The sequence below is a fragment of the Centrocercus urophasianus genome, unplaced genomic scaffold (assembly GCF_019232065.1).
Source record: "Centrocercus urophasianus isolate 14NV4802_14NV808 unplaced genomic scaffold, USGS_Curo_1.0 seq_19, whole genome shotgun sequence".
In the NCBI taxonomy this organism is placed as follows: Eukaryota; Metazoa; Chordata; class Aves; order Galliformes; family Phasianidae; genus Centrocercus; species Centrocercus urophasianus.
The window spans coordinates 5210035-5224724 of NW_024884744.1; the positions used below are offsets into that span (position 1 = coordinate 5210035).

Genomic DNA, 14690 nt, shown 5'->3' on the forward strand with positions numbered 1-14690 from the left:
GGCGCCTCCGGATCCACCCGCAGGGCCGGGCCCCACACTCGGCCGCGCCGCTCGGGGAGAGCGCGCCGCCCGCTTTACGGCTGCTGAAAACCTCCCTCGGCCAGCGCGGGGCAGCCGTACGGCGGCGGGGCAGGCGGCGGGCAGGTAACGGCGGCGGGAGGAGGGGGAGGGGGAGGGCGGGCTGCTGGGGAGCGCGCGCGGGTCGCCGCTCCTCCGAGAGCTGCATCCCCCACCAGCAGCGCCGGGCGGCGGTCGGGCTGCGGAGCGAGGCTGTCAGCCTTGGGAGAACTTTAGTGGGAGGAAGGCAGCTCTGTTAAAGCGAGGGTGCCGGGGAACGCTCGCTCGGAACCGGCTCAAGGAACGGCGCCGAGGTGAGCCCCGCTGCGGGGCGGCGGGAACCGACGGCTGGGCTCGTGCCGCTCCGCACCGTCACTGCGTGGGGCTGCCCGGGGAGACTAGGTGCCGGTGTGGTCTCTGCCTCCGTTAGGAACTTGACGTGTGTTGGCTCCTCGAGGTTGTAAACACCAGAAACCAACGAGCCGGGGCTGTGTAACAGCTTGAAAACTTTCTGGAAGCCATCAAAACAATGAACGGCGTCACAACGTGCTTTCCGTCCCTCCTATATATATATATTTTTTTCTGGCCAGTGCCGTGTGTGCTTAGGTTATCTCAGTGGGTAATTAGGTTATCTCAGTGGGTGACTTCATAAACGGAAATGAGTGGCTTCGTTGCTTTCAGTCAGGTTAGATATTATGAGGGGTTTCTAATCAGAGCAGTGCAGTAGTAGAGCTGCTCCAGGAGTGGTGGGATCGCCATCCCTGAGGGTGTTCAGAGCTGTGGGGATGTGGCACTGAAGGATGTGGGCACGGGAATGGGTGGGACCTAGGGATCTTGGAGGTCTTTCTTAATCATAACGATTCTAATGCAGATTAACGATGTTGGCAGTTTGGCAGCAGCATCCATGCTGCCTCGGCTTCTCCATGCGTGTGGAGCTCTTGGCTCCAGTAGGGCTCCATATGGTAAGCTTGTCTTTGAGGCCTTGGGATGGCCTCAAAATGGTGGTTAAAATGGATCTGACACTTGCGAGCAGTGCTGAGCCATCCTGCTGATTTCAGCAGCAATTTCCAGTGCTGAGTCATCTAGACAAAAATATTCAGGGAACATATAAAGAATTTAGATTCTATCCTAATATGAACAGCCTGTATCATGTTGCCTTATTTATTACTTGATACGTAGTTCTTGCACTTACAGGCAAATTTACTTGTTCAGTGGTTAGCATATGGGAAGCATTAGAAATGCTAACAGTGCCAACATCCTGTATATCAAGCAATGCTATATGTATTTTTAGAATCTTAATCTAAAGAGCTCTCTATACGAGTCCCAGTGCATCAGTTAATCCAGCATTTATCTCCAGGATGACAAAATGAAGCTAAGGAGTGCCTTCTGATTTTTCGTCTTGGTTTGCACTCCTAGCAAGTGTCTGAACTATATGTTGTTAATGACCATGAAGTTGAGAGGTAATCACTTGAGACAAGCCAAAGAATGGTCTTTTGTAGAAGAACTTCTGCAGTTTTCTACAGGTGTGACTTTTTTAAGAAAATCTGCTGAGCTATGCATAGAGTATTTAGAAAAAAGAAAAACACCTGCAGAAATGATTTTATTGGAGTTTCAGCAGTTTTACTGTCTATCTAAAGCTCTGAATTTTATTTCTTAACCTTAAAGAATAAATATTATAGAGCAACTTTTGTTGTGGAAAATGTTGGCGAGACTAACCGGATTGGTTTGCTGGATAACGATGCAACGCTTCCACTTGTACTAATAGGGAGGTTCTTTTCTTAGCTTTGAGGATGTTGGTCCAGAGCATCTATCTAAAACAGAAAAAGGGGGTAAGTGGTAAAAATAGGCAGAATTGTCCATGTTTTTTAAAAAAAAAAAAAAAAAAAAAAAAGAGTTGTCAATGTCACAAGCTACCACTTTTTTTTGGTAGCAGCTCTCAAGTAGTCATGCCATACCATATGACTTCCCACTCTGTTAACCTTGGTAGCCAATGTTTTACCTTCTCACTTCATGTGGTACATACCAGCATTATTTTTTTCCTTCTTAAATAACCTCTAGGCATGAATGCTAAGTAGAAGAGAACAGACCTTTTAAAGTGTTGTCTGTGTATATATATGTATATATACACACACATATATATATATATATATATTTTTTTTTTTTTCACCATAACAAACAAATTTTTTTCCAAAGAGTGTTGCGCTTGTAACCCTCCAGGGAAGTTAGATCTTCGTTATGGTTAATCTGTTTGAATATGCATCTCCTAGAAGCTCAAACTTTTTCTTCAGCTGTGGAGCTCCTACTTTAGATGTTCTTTGTCTGGCCAAGGTAACATTTCTGTGGTTAGAACTCCCCCTCCCCGGCCCTCCCCCCCCCCCCAATCAGAGCTTTTCCCCTACTATGATGTTTTATTTGGTGCTTATGCCATAAGCATACATGTGCAATCTGTTTATCAGGAGAATGCAATGTAATATGATGAAGTCATTGGTAGATGGCTCTGAATGTGCATTGTCACAGAACTGGGATCCCTTTGAGTCACATGCCTGTGCAGATCCCTCCTTGATTTGCTGTTCTGAAAATCAAGGGTCAACAGTGCTTGCCTGAAGATATGAGTAATTAATCAAGTTGAAAACTGGAGTTGGCTCTGGTTGTGAAATACAGAACATATATTGAATGTTTATCTTTAACATACTGATGATATTTAACAAGAAAAACCAATACCTTCCCCTCCCTTTAACTTTCTTTAATGGTTTTCATGTGTTTTAACTGCATTGCCGAGGTGATTGGTAGTGCTGTTAGAATCGGGTGTGGAAATCATCATAGTAGTGAGGTTACCATGCATCCTCTTTTCAGTAACTCTGATGTGTTTTTGTAGTAAAACACAAGGGCTCTGCCTGTGGAGTCCTGGAAACTTTGTTGTGCCTCAAATATGCATCTGCTGCTTAAGTCAGGTATGCTTGGCTGGCACGGCTGGGCAGGGACCTGGGAGAGATCGTTCTTGGCTGTAAGGTCTCTGTAAAGCAAAAATGTACTCGGAATCTCACAGCCCGTGCTAAGTGCAGGAGAGCACTATTGCCATTAAGCATCAATGAAGGATCTGTTGATCAGCTGGAGTCTCGAAGAGGAAGAAGCAATGCAAATTAGAATACCTGAAGTCGCAAAGTAACCAAATGAAGCTTTGTGAACTGAGTTTGTTATGGTTTCTTGTAGAAAAGTGCTTGTGGTTCTGGGAGAACCCGAGCAGCGCAGAATGTATGCAGAATCCAGAGACGAATGTGAGAATATACCGTTATTAGTTTATTGTTTGGTTTGAGGACTATATCTTGGCTTTGTTGATGAGTTTTTGCTTTTAACTCAGATTGGTTGACTCTGTTTTCTGTGCTATTAAGTGCGGCTTTCCTCCCTTACATAAAGCCCCAGGATTGGGCCATCAGTGTTAGCCTGTGGTTTCTGCTTGAAAACGAAAGGGAAATGCCATCCATACATATGCGTGTGGGGAAAGAAATAGAGGTTGAATTGGCAGGATTGTTGGGGTTGCTCCTTTGTTCACTTTTGTTTTTGAGAAGCTCGGTTTGCTAATTTCCATGTAAATAGGATTAATTTATGGGAGATCTTGAGAGAGGCTGAATATCCAAGCTGTATGAGACTGAGCAGAAAACTTACAGCACGTCTGTGTGTGACATTAATGAGATCGCTCTAAGAATCCTCTGTCAGTTTTGGCTGTTCAGACTTCAAGGTAGATGTTAAAGTCAAAGAACTTGGAGAAGAACTGCAAGAATGAAGAAAGGCTGCAAATGGTTCCAGAGGGAGCTCAGGATGTTAAACATTATCAGAGAGAAAGACAAGGAGAACTTTGAAATGTTGAAGTGCGTGCACTGTGAACAGAAATTCTATGATAAAGCAGAAAATGACGGTATAACAAGATCCATTGGCTGAAATGAACCGGGTGCCCTGGCAGAAGTGAGAAACGCATCTTCAGTGTTATTATGAAGATAACTTACTGCAGGTTATGGTGGAGCATTCATCAATAAATCAAATGTGGTATTTTTCCTTTAAGATCTACCTAGATAGAAATTAACTGGGGGGACTGACTGTGTCCTAGAGAACTCAGAATAGATCATGGTAGTGGTCTTTGCGTGTTTTAATATATGAATCGGTATCTAAATACGTATATATGGTTCTGTGTTAACACAGGTTACTGTATAAATTAAAACAGAGCTAATAACTCAATATGTAAAATGTCTAAAATAAATGGAGACAGTGGACCTACTTGCTTAAGATGTCTGTACTGCAGATTGAGCACTGCTAAATCATGTTTGCAACGAAATCCTTCAGCAAAGGAAGGATCTCATTACCGTCAGTTCTGCGTTAGTCAGTCCTGGATGTTGGCTAGTGGAAGAACATGCCTGGTGCTGTGATTCTTTAAAAGCATGAAAGTACAATGGATATAATGATGGTTGAAGTCCAGAATCTGAGAGAAATGTGAAATAAAAAATTGAGCTGTCATGGAGTTGTTCTCATAGAAGAGAGCACTCAGGCTGCTTTAGAAAGCTGCTGAGTACACAGGCTGGATCACAGACAAGCCTGCTGTGTGTGTGGGGAGGAAATTATTGTGGGGAGGGATTTGCAGATCCTGCAGAGAATTCAGGAATATCTGTATTATAATGCATTAGCTCCTGCAGTGAAGAACTGGCAGGAATGTTCTGTGGTTTTCAGCGTGCTCAGCTTTACGTGCTTTCAGCAGAGGATACTGTCAGGTCTTTGGCTTACTTGTATCCTAGACAGCATAGGGAGAAATAAAAGAATTGTAAATCAGAATTGTAAAACCTCCTTTTGACACTGAAGTTTGGCAAGAAGACCTGAAGTACAAGTAGATAAGATTTCTGTCTTGCATGGACTGCAGCTTCAGGGAGAAGATCTCAGGAATCAGCTTTCAATACAATAAGAACATTGTGAAAATGAATGAGGAAGACCCGCATGATTGTCAGGCTAGTCTTTTTGCATAAAGCTCTGAAGATAAGATGCTGGACAACTTCTATTGGCCAGAAGTCTGATTAGGAGGGCGAGATCTGGCTCCCCAACTCGTCTATGCAGTGAGAACGGTTGTAGTACTGCAATAGATGAGAGCAGGGCAGTATTTGGAAGGAGTTTTGAGAATCTGAGGGTGACTGAGCCAATAAACTCTGTCACTTAATAAGAAACTGTGCTGTGGAAAGTAGTTAGTGGCCTAAAAACCAGTGCAAGATAGAGGTATGAAGTAGTGCTGAGAAAATAAAAAGGAACACTTTAATTACAGAAAATCCTGTGAGTGCACATGCAGGGTGGAGATGTTTGCCCATGTGCTGTTTTTGTCTTTACAAAGTGCAGCCAGCAGTATGTGTATTCAGTTTCCTTCAGTCCTGTTTTTTTTTTTTTTTTCATATTTCTCATCTTGAGTATATATTTTGGCATTTTATGTTCCAAGTAGCTCTGCATGGGCCTGACCTTACCCACTATATAGTAAATTCTGTGTTAAAGGTGGCCTGAATTTGTTTTACAGAGACAGATGTCTTTGTAATTAACTTAAAAAGAAAAAAAAAAAAAAAAATATGAAAGAAGGAAATCTTTTAATGCAATGAATATCAGTTGGTGTAGGGTGAATCTGGGGTTTGGAAGGGTAGGCTTTTTCAAAACCAAAATGAGAAGTATCTGTGAAGTGATGGGTGAGAAATTCTTAAAAAAATATATATTCAAAGATATATATATATATATATATATATATATATATATATATCTTTGAAGAAAACCACCTTAATATGAACAATTTCCAAGTAGCTTGGGTGTATTTATCTACCATTATGCTGCTTATGTTACAACTGAATATGCTAAGTGCTATTCAGAATTATTTGGCCATATGTTCCTGTTTTTATGGAACTTCATTTTGTGGGCTCCTTATATAAATAATTATTCTCTTCATGATGGCGTGTTTTAAGAGGAAGAGGAAAAAAATGTTGTTTCAAATGTTATACCTTTTGCAAAGAGCAGATGGTGTTTGTGTGCAGGGCTTCAAGTAAATTTTAAACTTTGAAGATACTATCTTCTTCCAGATTGTTTAAGGGAAATTAGTGTTTCTAGATCTTCTGGAGTGTACCAGGTTATATTACACCCTCTGTCAAGTGTGGTTTTAACACCAGCGAAGTTGTGGAATTATGTCCTTGGGAGCTTTATTTCTATATATCTGTGTGCATTTCTGTAATGTGGATTTGTATCCAAGTGCATGTAAGAGTTGCTTGCTTAAAGCATGTTGTGCTTTTGCAAGATGGGGCTGAGGTATGGCTGAATGATCTAATGTTTCCTGGGTTTGCCTCCCTGTGGGAGATGGATATAACACTTCTGTGAATCTTTGACACCTTCAGCCACCACAGCTTGCAAAGCTGATGCAGGGCAGAGCAGTCTCTTGATGACAGGACCGAGCTCCTTCAACACCTTTGGATACATCCCTGCTACTGTCACAATTAGTTCTCTATAATCAATTTGACAGCCTTTGTAAGGAGTAAATACTACATTTACCAATGATTTTTTTTCCCATCTTTAAGTCATTAATTTTCCTATATGTCTCTTAATTTGAAATTTGGAAGCCAACGGTCGTGCTAATTGTGGCGCAAGAGACAATCTGGCTGTTAATTCTCAGAGGTATTCATAGATGGGAAGTCTGGGCTGCATCAAAGCATCACGTTATTAATTGTGTATTTTTTTTAAGTGTCTGCTAACAGATTGACACAGATTTACGTTTCTGAATCACAAACATCATGCTGGGTAAAAGTACGGACAGGGATCGGTGTGGTATTGCTGTCTGAATTAGTTTCAGTATTCCTTCAGTTCAGTTGATGTGTGTATGTCACTTTGTTATTGTTTCTTTTTCTTTGAACAACTGTCCTTGGGCACATCTAAAAACGCATTCCTTTCAGTGAATTGCTTTAAGTAACTTGCTTTTAGAGCTGTTTAAGTGGGAACAAATCCATATGAACTCTTCTATGGAGACTACTTCTTGCATTAATTCTTCCAAGAGCAACTAAAGGGGAGTTTTTAAAAAAAAAAATAAAAAAAAAAAAAAAAAAACACCAAAAACTTGTGTAGGTACACACTTCATGACTATAACAAGTAAAGGATTACAATAAGAGCTTAGAGAATATTGTAATCATTCTGTTGCTTCTGACTATTGCTGTGGGAACCATTGCAGGGCATCTAGAGTATACCTATGAGCAGGAAATGGAAACTTCTGGGCTCATCTATTAAAGTAAAATGTGCTGTGCCCCTGGCTAGGATAGTGGGCTGTCTTGTGGAATCCCATTAAAATATTGGTGGATTCTCATATTCAGATATGTCTGAGAATACCAGAGCAAAAGAATGATTGGCATAGGAGAGAGATGCAACAGCTTCTGTATTCTGTGTGCCTGGTACAGTGAATTGGCTGAAAATAGAAGGGGAGGATACTTATGCAGTGTCAGAAAGGCACCTCTGAATGTCTTGTAATTTAAGTAGTGATGTGCTGCATTATTACATGTTTATGCCATATCAATTAATAAAAGAAGCCTCGATAGTCTTGTATTATGTGAGTGTTAAACAAGGATTTCAAGTCTGATCTTATTTTCAGACTGAAGTTCTGGCCCAGGGCTGAGATTTGTGCTTATGTTCAACATGCTGAATTACTGCTTCTTCAGTCTTTTGACTTAGTCATGGGGGAGTATGCAAAAGTATCCAGATTTCCTTTTTTTCCCCAGGATGGAATGAGAACAAATGTAGAGATAACTTGAAATCAGAGTTGAATCTTCATTTTCCTACCTGCTATTCGCATGTATTGGACGATGCTTGATGAGTATCTGTTGTTTGAAAACTAGATATGTCTGGCACAAGCTAGATGATTTTTGCCTTTACACAAATGATAGCAAAGTAGCTTGCTGTTTAGCAAGGTGTTAGGGAGAACGTGGTGTTTCCAGGAAAAAAGTAGTGGTTTCATCTCTAGTTCTTGTCTGTTACCAGGTTTTTACTATTTTATTGTAGAAGCCGCAAGTCAGTAATCAAGAAAATCTCTATTTTACTTACACTGTTCTACTTTTAATGCTTTGAAAAGAAATATTTTCAGACAAGACCTTTTCACTTTTCTACTTAATCAAAAAAGCTTTTTTTCTTCGTGCTTCCTAGCGGTTGATTTTTATGGTGGGGCCCTGGTAATATTCAGCTTATTGAGCAGTGATTCTACATAGACAGTAGGTTCTTAATTTGTTTTGCATATTAGTGCTTCTAAGTTAGGAAAGCTAGAAGATTTGTGAATCAATACTTTTGAAACTATGAAAGCTTAAATTCACGAAAACTATGTGTGTTTTACGAGGGTTTCAGGTGTAAACCAGTTCTAAAGAAGGCTTCATTTTTCTTCTAAGGTCCTGCCATAGTGTGGGGGGGGGGAAATAGGAATGTGTTTCAAGTGATTTTTATTTTTATTTTTCCATTAATAGTGTGAAGTTCTGATGTGCTGGAGTTTTGAAACTCTCTGGGGCATAAGTTTTCCTGGGATGTGAGTTTAAACACAATACTTCCATGGCACAAATATAGTGGCGGTTTTAATTTCTTTTTCATTCCTTTTTGGATGTAGAAAGAAAAACAGTGCTGTTTTACCTTGTGCAGAAGCGTACATTTGGCCCACAGATATAGAAATCAAGGTAGCTCTGAGTGTAGTGAATTGATGTGTGAAGTTATCTGTGTCTTGGAGCAAGGTGTACGTTTTCATGGATGTAGTCGGGTCCAGAAATATCATAGACAACACATACAGAATTTTTCACTTCTGCAAGAGGAATCTGCGATGTGTTAAAGGGAGTGCACGTGTCTTATGGTGTATTGTTCTGAACTGTTATTTGAAAATAATGTGAAAGTAGTTTATCTCCTTTTTGAAATGGATGTTAGTTTCTCTGCTGTGCTGTATGTGTAACACTAAGGTTACAATGTGTTTTATTGTCTGGCTGTTGCTAATAGATCAGTGTTCAATAGAGTCGTCTTTCCTTGTTAGTGTCTGAGAGATGTACTGACAGTATTAAAGAGTGGGGTGAGGTGTAAGGAAGCTTTTAACCACTCTTCCTTCTGGGAAAGAGCTGCTTTTCCAATACACAAAAGGAAGAAAAAAAAATTGGTGAAGTGAATAGCAAACTGTAGATAAATTATTTTAAGCGAAATACTTGTAATGTTGCTTATGGTGATGGAGCACTGGAACAGGCTGCCCTGAGTGTGGAGTGTCCTTCAATGGAGATATTCAAGACCTCTCTGGATGCCTACCTGTGTGATCTGTTGTAGGCAACCTGCTTTAGCAGTGAGTTGGACTCGATGTCTTGAGATCCCTTCCAACTCCTGGAATGTGTGATTCTGTGATCCATGCAGATTTGATATCTGCTATGTCATTCAGGTGTAAATGGGGCAATTTGAAAAGCTTGTATTCCTGTTCCATCTTTTTTTCAAGACTGAGTATATTTTTCAAAAGCAGTAGTGATGCCTAAGACTAAGTTCTGTGTTCTTGTATTTAGTCTTACTTGTTTTTAATTATAAATAGCATTTCCAGTTGTATATGGACTGAGAAGCCAAGCCTTTTTTCTACTGGATGCTTGGTGTGATTGAGTTTTGAAGTCCAATTTTGTCTATGTTTAACAGAGACGCTTGTTCTTTTTTTGGTTGAAAGGAGCTAATTAATGACACTTCTGGAAAGATAAGTGCTACCAAAAAAATAGAGGGGAAAAAATTTTGTGACCTTTAGTGCTTAATAATTTTTAGTATCAATTCGAAAGTCTGAAAATCACTGACGTCCTGAGAAGGCATAAAAGTGCTATTGTGGAAGATATATCAAAGTAATGCAGTTTTTCAGAATTGAAATAAATGTGATTTAAAGGGGAACAGTTGAGGTACTCTGATCTTAAAGCCGTATTAGTGGAAATGTGCTTTCTTTATTCTTGCAGTTACACTATTGGTGCTGGAATAAATTAACTGGAAGTTGTAGAAAAACTTTGGAGATCGTTATTATAGTGCACTCTATAGAATACTAATCCTCTGATTGTGTATCTGCTGCTTTGGGGAAATTCCATCTAAAAACCTCTCTTTAGTTACCTTGTGAAGTGCAGAGTATGCCAAGCTATTTGAACTAACCCCTGTTTACTGAGTGGATTGACATCAAGTTGTGCTGGTTTATAGTTTTTTTTTGTTGTTGTTGTTTTTTTTACTCCCCACTTTCCTTTCTCTATATAATTTTCTTTGAAACTTTTAGAAGGAAATTGGCTTAGTGTGCCATGGGCAGCATCTCACAGACTGACTTGAAGTGCAGGCTGACCCTTATCCTGATTTGCTCAGTGTAAACCTGGTAGGTGCTTTACAAACAAAAGCAAACCACCAATCTGGGGAAAAAAGGGTTAATTCACTGATTGAGATCTGGGCAGGAATCTGCTTTATTAGCTAAGTTAGCTCTACCTGGACATGTTCTGCATGCACTAAGACATTGCTTAATTTACAAGAGCAAATGTAAATATTGTCTCTGTCTTTTCTGGCAATCTTACTGAAATCAGATTTTATTTTTTTAAGCCTTAATTTTTGGGAGCTGTATGGGCACTGACTGCGTGACTGCAGTAGCGTACGTGTGTGGTTGGTTTCAGAACTTTTTGAATCCTGGCTGTTGTGATACAGCAGTGAGGGTCTTCAGAGGTCTCAGCTCTATTTTGTTAGCTATTGCTGCATGTTAGTGTGCCAGTGGGAAAATCGGGTTGATGGGGGTACGGAACTTGTTGGATTATGTGCTCAGGTGTGGTAAAACAGCTTGAAACTTTCTGTTCTGATTAGTATGCCTTCAGTGGTTCACAGGTTAATACTGTTTAAAAAAAAAAAAAAAAAAAAAAAATAGCCCTACTAATTGAGATCTATATGAAGTCAACTTCTTTTGAAAATATTTTCATTATCAACCTGGCGTTTGTTATTTAGGTGTGACAATCTAGACAAGATTTTGTTAAAAGGAGAGAGTGGGAAGCTTTTGTCTTGTTATAAGTTGTAAATTATACAGGTTGAGTTTGACATTGGGTACTTTTTTTTTTTTTTTAAAAAAAAGTCTAAATTGTTGAATATATTGGCATTGTAGAAACCAAAGGTTGGGATCAGTTTAAAAGAAAAAAAAATACCAGTACAGGAAGTTGGAATGCATTTTTGTAACATTCTTTCTTTCAGAAGTAGCTTTCTGATTTGGATTCCTAGCGAGAATTTGTGTAGATCTTATGCAGAAATAACAGTCATGAATAGTTCATTTCAATTTGATATATTTTTTGTGATTTGTACGTAAGAATTTGAGCTTTAGGAAGGGCTGTTAGGATTCCAAACTTTTTTCCCTAGAGCTCTACATGCACTATTAAGTTTCACTTTTTCTTTTTAACCGAGCGGAGACCTTGGGTAACAGGGATATTGCCAAATAGCTGCAGCTCCACAAATCTGTAACTTATGCCTATTCTCATCCAAGAGGTCTGTTTTGAGAGTTCATTGGATTTGAGGTCAGGCTTGCTGCAAATGTGATGACTTGAAGAGAATGAATTTGGTGGAAAGAAATGCATGCGAAAACTGCTTTGTATTGCTGTTCAACTAATGCAGTCCTGTCTAATACAGGTTAGTTGCTTTTTATTTATTAATATTTACTTTATGCATGTTATACAAGTATAAATGTGACCTTGTTTCTCTGTCTTGTCATGTCTGCTATGGCAAGAGCTTATGCTTGCTTGTTCTGAATATCCTAGTTTGAATATTAAGGCTGAAAGTGGATAATTATGGAGGCAATACCTTTTGTCAGACAGTGTTAATAACCTTTGGGCTGTAACTGGTAGTAGCAATATCAGAGTGTCTTCAGCTTCACATGAACTATGGCTTGTTGATGATACTGTTCACTGTGACTAATGTTTTTGGGTCCTGGTAGATGAAAACATAAGCCAGCAGTGTGTGCTTGCTGCCCAGGAGGCCAATGGTGTCCTGAGCTGCTTCAGAGGAGAGTTGGCCAGCAGGGTGAGGGCTATGGTTGTCTCTCACTACTCTGCCCTCGTGAGGCTCCATCTGGTGTATTATATCCAGATCTGGGGCTCTTGATGCAGGATTGAAGTTAAGCTGATGCTCAGGGGGCTGGACTGTGTCTCCAGCGAAGATGGGCTGAAGGAGCTGGGCTAATTTAGTTCAGAAAAGAGAAGGCTGTGGGGGAGATGTCATTGGGCCTTCCAATTTTTAAAGGGAGTTTGTGGACATAAGGGAAATCAACTTTTTAGAGGGGTAGACAGTGATTGGACAAGAGTGAATGATTTTAAGCTAAAGGAAAAAAAGGTTTAGATTAGTTGTTCAGAGGAAGTTTTTCAGTGAGAGGGTGTTGAAGTGCTGGAGCAAGTTGCCAGAGAGGTTGTGGATTCCCTGTCTTTAGAGATGTTCAAGGCCAGGTTGCATGGGACCCTGATTTTTGAGGTCTCTTGTAACCCAGGCCATTCTATGGTGATTCAGCTTATCCCCACAGTGCTTCCTCTAGCATAAGCTCTAACTTGAATAGTAGCAATAGGAAACATTACTTAATAATGAGAAAAGCTGTTAAATTAGGAAGATAATTTGGAGCCAATTGTACTTTGTCATGTCTAAGGAATACCTTTTAGAATATAGTCAGTGGTCAATAGCATTAAAAAAACAACAGCAACAACAACAAAAAAGCAAACAAGTTTAAGAGAAATGACTAACTTACTACAAATATAACTTTGATTGTAAAACAGAGGCTTTAATGAGACTGTTAGCTCATTCCCGCTTGGCATAATGATGTGCAACCTGTACATCTGTCTGTTAGCCCATGGGAGTTCTCGTAAGGTCTAAGACAAGAAGTGTTCTTGGGGCACTGAAGGGACCTTTTCTTAACAGTAATGCTTTTATACTTGGAAGGCAACCTAACTTGTAACGACTGCTTGTATTTTTATCTTGATAGAATGGAGTGAAAGGGGAGAAATCTCTTTGTAAAAATTCTTCACCACTATCTCCATAATCTCTACTTGAGTGAGCATCAGCCAAGTGAGAAAATGAAAAATTATAACCTGCCAAGCACCAGTGGCAGACTGAAATGAAAAAATTGCAAGTTAATAACAGTGATACCTCAGAAAAATTTGCTGGCCAATTGAACGTTGCTTTATCCAAGGTCACATCTTACAGCTGATTATTTTTAGTAATTTGCAGATGAGGACTTCCTACATTTCTCATGTAGCAAGTCAAGATCAGGGAAATGTCAGATATAGTTTAAAACTCAAGGTTATCAGTCTTTTCAAATCAAAAGTAAATCATTCCCTGCTTATTTGCTTAAGACTAGGCATGGAAATAATTTCCATTGTAGTGAAGTGGAAAGTCTATGCTATCCTTTATGGCGGTGATAAAGTCAATGTAACATGAAAACTCACAGTGGAGTGAGGTTGACTAGGGGATTGAAAGTAAGAGAAATAAAGGAAAAAAAAAAAAAAAAACTTGGCAGCGTTTCCTCTAGAGTAGGTTCTTGCCAGTGTGACTGTAATGATTTTAGTAGTCTTAAAGAGATTATGTTGTATGTTTTATACATTGCGTAAAGTATGTGAGCCTACTGTGAACAAATGTGCAAGACATCTTATAAGCAGACTCATGTGAAATAACCCAAGCACTTTACTGGAATCCAAAGTGTGAAAATCATTGGTTACCTGCAGCAGCACTCAGCTTCTTCCAGTATGATCTATGCAATCATCCTGACACCAAGTAGTGAACTATGCTACAACACTTGCAAAGCATTGATGTGCTGTCACGTATTTAAAAGCAGACCATTCTTCATCAAATAGAATATATCATTTAGTTCATGGGAACTTCTGCTCTAGGCTTGTGGTCTGTAGGGCTGTGAAACTGGGAGGTCTCTATGCTTGTGTTATATGTGGTTCTGTGGCCTTTTTGTGAAGGGTGTGAAATAACCTATTATACTGAATGTAGACAGTGGTAGTTCTTTACTGTAAGAGTGATGAGGTGCTGGAACAGCTGCCCAGAGAGGCTGTGGGTGCCCTGTCCCTGGAGGTGTTCAAGGCCAAGTTAGATGGGGCCCTGGGCAGCCTGGTCTGGTATTAAATGGGGAGGTTGGTGGCCCTGCATGTGGCAGGTGGGTTGGAGATTCATGATCCTTGAGGTCCCTTCCAACCCTGGCCATTCTGTGATTCTGTGGTTGAGGGGACTTCTGATGTGGTGGTTCAGAAATCATTTGCTACTGAAAAGCTGTTGGACCTACAGGAGTGCAGAGAGTGTTTGGTATGGAAAGTGAAGGGCATTTCTTGATTGAAGGCTGCCAGAGCACCCTATTTGTATTTGCCCTGTTCTCTTACTGTAGAGGACTTTTCTGTCTGTAAAATAACAATAAGCATTCACTCTTACTCATGCATGGGTGAACTTTGTAGACTAGTGTGATTCTGTGTTGAGATGCCAAAGTGTTGCTGGAGTGCTTTCCAAGAACAAAACAGCTTAGCTTGCAAATGCTTTTACTGGCGATCTTTAATGGTGACAGTGGTCAGAAGTCTGGGTTTAAGTCTCAGCCTCTAGAACCAACTGTAGTAGGCATTTGCTGAGTAGGAATT

At 40.1% G+C, this 14690-nt stretch overlaps 1 protein-coding gene across 2 annotated transcripts in view; it reads left to right on the forward strand.

Annotated features, from left to right (window-relative positions):
- The first annotated feature begins 241 nt into the window (after positions 1-241).
- NAALADL2 (N-acetylated alpha-linked acidic dipeptidase like 2) overlaps positions 242-14690 on the forward strand; it is a 387619-nt gene continuing 373170 nt past the window's right edge. Inside the window, exons 1-2 of one of the 2 annotated variants that reach the window (XM_042820505.1) lie at positions 10652-10696; positions 11567-11709. The gene's annotated coding sequence lies outside the window, so the exon portion shown is untranslated. Of the gene's footprint in view, positions 372-10651; positions 10697-11566; positions 11710-14690 lie in introns of those variants that run through there. The other variant, XM_042820506.1, reaches the window with a different exon arrangement.